Here is an 8,842-nt window from a genome sequence, read left to right as displayed (position 1 = left end):
CCTTGGTGAAGCCATGCTGGCTGTCTCAAATCACCTCCCTGTCCTCTATGTGCCTTAGCATAGCTTCTAGGAGGATCCGCTCCATGATCTTCCCAGGCACAGAGGTGAGGCTGACAGGTCGATGGTTCCCATGGTCCTCCTTGCTACCCTTTTTCAAAATGGGTGCAATGTTTCCCTTTTTCCAGTCTCCAGGGACTTCACCTGACTGCCAGGACTTTTCAACTATCATGGAGGGTGGCTTGGCAACTATGTCAGCTATTTCCCTCAGGACTCTGGGATGCATCTCATCAGGTCCTGTAGACTTGTGTATGTTCAGGTTCCTCAGGTGATCTTGAACCTGATTTTCTCTTTCATTGGGAGGGACTTTGCCCTTCCAGTCCCTGTCTTGCAGTCCATCCTCTCGAGAGGTGTGGGAATAGGCACTGCCAGTGAAGACTGAAACAAAGTAGTAGTTGAGTACCTCAGCCTTCTCCTCATCTACTGTTACCAGTCTGCCAGTCTTGCTCATCAAGGGGGTTACGCTTTCTTTGACCTTCCTTTTCTGGCTGACATACCTATAGAAACCCTTCTTATTATTCTTGGCATCCCTTGCCAAGTTCAGCTCCAGCTGCACCTTGGCCTTCCTGACCCCATCCCTATACAACTGGGCAGTGTCCCTGTACTCATCCCAGGACACTTGTCCCTGCTTCCACTGCCTGTGCATTTCCTTCTTGCCCTTTAGTTTGCCCATTGAGTTTCCACTCAGACATGCTGGCCTCTTGCCTTCCTTTCCTGATTTCTTACACCTGGGGATGGGGAGCCCTTGCGCTTTATGCAAAGCATCCTTAAAGATCTGCCAGCTCTGTTCTGCTCTGCTGTTCCTGAGGGCAGTTTCCCAGGGGGTCCTATCAACTAACTCCTTGAAGAGATGGTATTTTGCTTTCCTAAAATCCAGGGTCCTGACTTTACTCTTTGCCTGCCCCATATCCCTCAGGACTGTGAACCCCACCAGTGCATGATCACTGCAGCCCAGACTGCCTCCAATCTTGACATCCTAAATTAGCTCACTTGTGTTGGTGACCAACAGGTCTGGTATGGTATCCCTTCTGGTAGGGCTGTCTATTACCTGGCACAGAAAGTTATCCTCCATGCACTCCAGGAGTCTCCTGGATTGCCTACAGCTCACTGTGCTAGTTTTCCAGCAAGATGTTGGGGTGGTTGATGTCCCCCAGCAGGACAAGAGTCTGGGAGCATGATGCCTCCTGTAGCTGGAGTGAGAAGACTTCGTCAAGAGACTCCCCTTGGTCAGGTGGCCTGTAGTAGACACCAACCACAAGGTTCCCTTTGTTGCCTCTGTCCCTGGTTCTTACCCATAAACTTTCAACCTGCTCATGGCTATTCTTCATAAACAGCTCTTCATACTCTATCTGTTTCTTGACATAGAGGGCAATGCCTGCACCCTTCCTTCCTCGCCTGTTCCTTCTGAAACAGCCTGTAGCCGTCAACAGCTGCACTCCAGTCATGGGATTCATCCTACCAAGTTTCAGTAATGGAAACCAGGTCATCACTTTCTAGCAGCATGGTGGCTTCCAGCTCCTCCTGTTTGTTGCCCATGCTGCGTGCATTGGTGTAGAGGCACTTCAGTTGGGCTGTAGGCCATGTCACCCTCTTAGAGGAACACCCTTTAGTTCCTTTGAGGTCTTTCTCTGGTGCAACAGGCTGAGGGGCCTTGCTAGCCCCCTGTCCTTCTCACCTTGGTGTGTCATCCTATGGCTTGTGGTGGGTAAGCCTGATGTTATCCCCCTCCCACTCCGGGTCTAGTTTAAAGCCCTGTCAATGAGCCTGCAAGCAAAGACCCTCTTCCCCCTTTGAGAAAGGTGAATCCCATCTGACACCAGCAAGCCAGGTGCCGTGTAGGCCATCCCATTATCAAAAAACCTGAAATTGTGGTGGTGGCACCAGTCACAGAGCCATGCGTTAACAGACTGGGCCTTTCTGTTTCTCCCTGTGTTGCTGCCTGTGGCTGGAAGGAGGGATGAAAAAATAACCTGTGCTCCAGATTCCCTAATCAGCGGTCCCAAGGCTCTGAAGTCTCTTTTGATCACTTTTGGACTATGAGTTGCAGCTTCACCTCTGCCCATGTGGAAGAGCAGTAGTGGGTAATAATCCGAGGCCTGCACCAAGCTAGGTTTCCTGGTGATGTCCTAGTGATTCTGGTAGATCATTGCCAAGGTGTTTAAGTTCTGTGTATAATAAATGGAGAGATGGAGGCACTGATGTTAAGTGCATCTGAAGACTCAGTGGACCTTTGGAGGCATTGGCTCTCTGTTAATTGTCTGGGATGTCTTGATAATAATACTGAAGGGGCTGGATTTGTCCTTGCGCCTTCAGGCAAGTACATAATATTTCAATGAGAAACATGCTTGACTGAGGCATTAAGTTAGGAGAATTTTATTTCACCTTTTTTTTTTTTTATTTGTTAGATTTCTCTTAGTTTTTAAAAGAATTTACTTAACCAGTTCATTTGATAATTAGTCTTTTCTTCCCAGAGGATCTTCTCTCCAGGTAACAGCACTTGAGAGAGAAGCCCCTGGTATTAGAGGGAGTTCAGTCTGCTGTGGTCCATAATCCAAGTACCAGATCACCACAGGAGATTCAGTTTTCTTATTTATATAAAATAGATAATCCCTTGAAGTTGCAGCTTTTCCAAGTTGTTGTGGTTTAGTCACAGCCAGCGACTAAGCCCCACGCAGCCACTCGCTCACTCCCCCACAGTGGGATGGGGGAGAGAATCAGAAGAGTGAAAGTGAGGAAATTCATGGTTTGAGATAAAGACAGTTTAATAGGGAAAGCAAAAGCCGTGCACACAAGCAGAGCAAAACAAGGAATTCATTCACCGCTCCCCATGGGCAGGCAGGTGTTCAGCCATCTCCAGGGAAGCAGGGCTCCGTCATGCATAATGGTTTCTTGGGAAGACAGACGCCATCACTCCGAACGTCCCTACCGCTCCTTCCTTCTTCTTCATCCCAGCTTTATAATACTGAGCATGACGTTATATGGTATGGACTATCCCTGTGGCCAGCCGGGGTCAGCTGTCCTGGCTGTGTCCCCTCCCAGCTCCCCGGGCACCCCCAGCCTCCTCGCTAGCAGGCCAGCACAAGAAGCTGGACAGTCCTTGACTACTTAGCAACAACTCAAAACATCAGCACATTATCAACATTTTCTTATCCCAAATCCAAAACATAGCCTCACACTAGCTTCTGTGAAGAAAATTAACTCTACCCTGGCTGAAACCAGGACACAAGTAGATGCAGATACCAACAATCCTGTTGTTAAAGCATCTTTGAAACCTGACGTACGTCAGTTGTTCGCTGCATTACATATAGGCTTTGGGTATACGGCAACTGCTGATTAACTAGTACTACATGCAGTGCTGCGAGCCCCATTGGATGCCAGCACCTTCAGTCTACGTATTTGCTCCTACTGTGATACTTGAATTTTCTTGACTGGATCCTTTCAGTCTTTCAAAAAGTGTGAAGCTAACCACTCATTTTTCAGGAAGCAACCCATTTAATTTTCACATGAAGGAGGCTTGTGCTCCACAGAAAATTTCCACTCAACATTTGTATCTCCAGACATCCTTATTTTACTTCAGCTGACCTGATCCCTAGACCATCTCAGGTCTTTTATGCTTCCTTATCTTTGTCCTCCCAAAGCCATGAATTTCCCACACAGACTCAAAATGGTGTGTTACCTGAGCAACAGGTAATTTGGGTCAAAGCAAGCACTTCAGTATATCAAGAGTTGTGAGCTCCTCTCCTCTCCTCTCCTCTCCTCTCCTCTCCTCTCCTCTCCTCTCCTCTCCTCTCCTCTCCTCTCCTCTCCTCTCCTCTCCTCTCCTCTCCTCTCCTCTCCTCTCCTCTCCTCTCCTCTCCTCTCCTCTCCTCTCCTCTCCTCTCCTCTCCTCTCCTCTCCTCTCCTCTCCTCTCCTCTCCTCTCCTCTCCTCTCCTCTCCTCTCCTCTCCTCTCCTCTCCTCTCCTCTCCTCTCCTCTCCTCTCCTCTCCTCTCCTCTCCTCTCCTCTCCTCTCCTCTCCTCTCCTCTCCTCTCCTCTCCTCTCCTCTCCTCTCCTCTCCTCTCCTCTCCTCTCCTCTCCTCTCCTCTCCTCTCCTCTCCTCTCCTCTCCTCTCCTCTCCTCTCCTCTCCTCTCCTCTCCTCTCTCCTCTCTCCTCTCCTCTCCTCTCCTCTCCTCTCCTCTCCTCTCCTCTCCTCTCCTCTCCTCTTTTTGACACCATAAACTTTGTGATACACCTTTTTTGGCGCGCAGGCATCTAGGTTTTCCTATGCCTGAGAACTAATTAACACAGAGAGATGCTACACTTGGTGCACTATCCTGAGGTTGCACAATGCTGTTTGTGACTCTGCTGAATCCCAAACCCCGTTCTCCAGTCTCTTTTTATAGGGATTCTTCTTATGAGGACGCTGTGCAACAGGAGGGCAATACCTCCTTTGGTGTGCAGGAAGTCTCACTTGATCTTGTCTCAGTATTTGCACTTCATGTCACCCTTCTGCTGTTCCTTGCTATCCATGCTGACAGTGGCAGGTGTCTCTTCCTTCACCCAGAAAGTTCTTTACAACCGGCGAACAGCCAGTGCTCTCCTGTGAAATGCGGTCCCCACATAAATGTGCCGAAGCTCTGGGAAGAAAGAAACGGGAAATGTACTTTTTTGCATGTTCAGGGCCACCTTGTGTCAACAGAGATGCACAGCACCACCACGGCCTGAGTCTTCCCTGCCAGGGATCAGGGATCCATCCATACAGCGGACCAGTACATTGAACAGTGGGTACATCTGTCGCCAGCGTATTTTCACAAAGCCAAGTACACAGTAGTGACTGGGCTGAATGGAAATATTGTGATAACACCTTACAAGCATTGTACGTAAGGTAGGCTTTTAACAATGGGACAACAAGACTGTTCAGGAAGACCTTGCTTGTACCTGTGTACAGATGAAAGGTCTAGAGGACTTGCCATTTTGATATGACAGTGGGACAGGATCCTTGGAAAACCATGTGAGGATTACAAGTGGACTCTGTCACTGTTTAAGCAAATTTACTGCCTCCCTTTTGGGCATTTATGGGCTGCTACTTGGAGCTTTGTGATATTACCATAACGTCTCAGTTTGATGCTGCCTCTGTTGCATTTGTCCTTCAGTCTTTTCTTCTACCAAGAACCCCTAATCTCTCAGGGTTGTGTGCTGCTGGGAGTCACCTGCATGGTTGATGAACCTGTAGGCAAGCTCTTGAAGCAGAAAGAAGTAATAGCTACCCCTTTTAAAGAGGTAATCTTTATAGGTACTCTGGTAAGTGGAAGCCTGTGTATGCTCCTACAGATATCGCAGAAGAGAAAAAAATTTGTGCTACCACCGCCTGTGACTACATATGTGAACTCAGTAGCACCACATTGCAAAGGATCAGTTAGAGTTGCTTTTCCATCACTTGATCTCATCTTGAAACCACACTTTCTTCATTTATGCCTATCAACACTCAGACTACTTACTGTACCAGTATATGTCCTTGTAAACCATTAGCCTGATAGTATTTTAGTAACTTGGAAACCATAACAAAGAGTGCCACCTACAAAAATTAGTGCTGGGTAAGATGGTAACTCCCATCTCAAGCCAAGTCTGAGGAGGTTGAGCTTGCTGGCTTGGCAATGTCTGTGCACGTATGTGGCAGTACATGGCCGGGGTTGTTAACAGAATAGGACTTGTCATACTGTAGGCTGTACAAGGGACTACACCATTGCATCCCTTCTCCCACAAAAGTTCATCAGTCCAGCGTGGGAAAGGTTTATCACCTGAGCAAATATGAAATACATAAAATTTTTGAACTGTAGTATCAGAAAGTATTTAGCTGCTTAGTGTACACATTTCTGCATTCTTCTGCTGCTGCACATTACCTGTTCATTCTTCTAACTTGAATTTTACTTTTCCATATTTTACAATATTTGAAGGTTTTTTTTGTAACTTGTGATGTTTTTCCTGTTTGATAAGGAGGCATGAAATTTGTCCCGCTAAACTCTAAATGCAGAGATGCTGCTAGAAGGATTTATATATAGATAAACAAGCCTTGTTTAATTAAAGGCATACCAGCTAAAGAAATGGCTAGATAATGAATTCTGTAAACTTCTTTCTTGTTACTTAATTCGAGATGAGGTAGGTAGTTAGCCTTCAGCTTTGATCCAGAAGTACACGGATTCAATTTCTGTCTCCATTTCCAGTCCTACCTGTCACACATATATAATAATCAGGGACAGGTTTACCTTTCCTAAAGCAAGTTTAGGTGCGTGGCAGGCTCATGTTGGCCACTGGAGGTCACTGTAGCTCTAAAAAAAAAACACGCGCTCCCTCCCCGCCCGCCCCCCCCCCCAAATTAACAACGGACTGGGGAAGGTTTAAAGATCGAGCTTTCTGGGGCTTTCTGTTTACGGTGTGAAAACTGTGGCATAAAACCAATAAAATCCTATTGCAAAATCGGACATGTTTTGGCGTATTTTCTTAAAATCGTGCATATTTAGGATTTATTTTGAGCAAATACTGTAGGAGTCCACTTCCCATGAGCTACTCCTCTACGTGCTCTGAAGATTTCAAGTGCTTGGTGTGAGAGAGGAGGCACCAGGCTAGTGCCCATCGTCTCATCTTTAAATAGGGAAGGGGTTTTCCTATCAAGAAGTATTTCCAGCCTCATGTGACTGTTATCTGAAGCCTCTGCTTCCTTTAGCTGGCCACCTCTTTGGGAGACCTAAACCATGAAGATATAGGAAACACAGATTACTGTTTTTTGTGGTTTCTTTAAATTTCACCTTTGTCCTTCCCTCTGCTCTCCAGACAGTCAAATGCAACATCTGCCTTCCAGCAGGCAGATGAGGTGCTCGGCCACAGCAAGCCCTGCTGCACCCAGGCTCTTGGGGTAGGACCCGAAAGCAGCTCTTGTTACTCCTGGCCACTGGTACATAAGCAAGCATGGTAACTGGCTACAGCTGCTCTGATACCCAGCTGCCTTGACTTAAACTTTTTACCTGCTGCATGTATAGCAGTGATGCCAAGGAAGGCTGCAAAACCTATCTGAAAAGGTGCTGCAGCAAAGCACCTCAGCATACGCTCATGCTCAGGTGTAGCTATGTCCCTGACTTCAAATGGTGCATAAGAATGGGGCTGGGGAATGTAAAAACTTTTTAAAAGATGCAGAATCAGTTCAGTTCCTGTACCTGTGCACTTATGAAGCTTCCTGTCTCTTGTACTCTAACAGCTGCTCCTTGGAGATCTCTCTCGCCTCAGAAAAAACTTCAGCTAAAGACAAACGACACATGAAAAGTAGAAGGGAGGAAAAACGCAAAGGAACTGAGATTCTGGTCCAGTAGATTCACATGTACTAAACGTACTGAGGTCAAGTTTCACCATACTTAAGGCACAAGCCTCAGTTTCCTTTTACAATTTAGCTCCAAGAGGATTCCCCTCCCTCCACCTCCTTTGAAGTATACAGAAGAAAGCACGAGTTGAGTGAGGGTTGACAACTTCCCGGTACAGCACGACCCACCTTTAGGTGACAGTCATGCCCAGTGGTAAGACGAGCCGTGCTCTCAGCAGCACGAGAGACGAGACTTGGTGCAATCTGCCTGCTTCACTGGGAAGAGGCTTGTTGTAAAGCGAGGCAAGTTGGCAAACCAAATGGCAGAAAAGGTCACCAAATATGGTGCATTTCAGAGAGAAGCGGTGGTCACTTATATCTCTTTCTCTGAGGGAGGTGGTAACAAGCCAGTTTAATAGAGAATTCGTGTGTGCTTAAGTGTTGGTTGTTTATTATGTGTATTGACATCTGATAGTTTATACAAATAAACCCATGCACGTGTCTGGACACTGATAATGCGAAGTGTGGCTAATAGGTTTGGAAGAGAAGAGCACTGTAGATTGAGATAAAGAATGACCAAATCATGGAGTGGAATGAGAGAATCATACAGAATCATTAAGGTTGGAAAAGAGCTTTAAGATCATCAAGGCCAACCATCAACCCAACACCACCATGCCCACTAAACCACACCCTGAAGTGCCACGTCTACACGTTTTTTGAACACTTCCAGTGACGGTGACTCCACCACTCCCCTGGGCAGCCTGTTCCTATGTTTGACCACTCTCTCAGTGAAGGAATTTTCCCTAATATCCAATCTAAACCTCCCCTGGCGCAACTTGAGGCCATTTTCTCTCGGCCTATCACCAGTTACTTGGGAGAAGAGACCAACTCCCACGTTGCCACAACCCCCTTTCAGGCAGTTGTAGAGAGCGATAAGGTCTCCCCTCAGCCTCCTCTTCTCCAGACTGAACAAGCCCAGTTCCCTCAGCTGCTCCTCATAAGACTTGTGCTCCAGACCCCTCACCAGCTTTGTTGCCCTTCTTTGGACATGCTTCAGCACCTCAATGTCCTTCTTGTGGTGAGGGGCCCAAAACTGAACACAGTATTCAAGGTGCGGCCTCACCAGTGCCGAGTACAGGGGCACGATCACTTCCCTACTCCTGCTGGCCACACTATGACTGATACAGGCCAGGACGCTGTTGGCCTTCTTGGCCACCTGGGCACACTGCCGGCTCATATTCAGCCGGCTGTCAACCAGCACCCCCAGGTCCTTTTCTGCCGGGCAGCTCTCCAGCCACTCCTCCCCAAGCCTGTAGCATTGCATGGGGTTGTTGTGGCCGAAGTGCAGGACTTGGCACTTGGCCTTATTAAAGGAAGCCTATAGCTTTGTCTGTCTGCATATATACTTAGCTTGCATGCAGTCAGTGTGTTACACTTGTATTGGGCTCATGCAGAGA

Source organism: Phaethon aethereus, assembly GCF_964289735.1.
Source record: "Phaethon aethereus genome assembly, chromosome: 1".
NCBI classification, from domain to species: domain Eukaryota; kingdom Metazoa; phylum Chordata; class Aves; order Phaethontiformes; family Phaethontidae; genus Phaethon; species Phaethon aethereus.
This window is presented reverse-complemented; position numbering follows the sequence as displayed.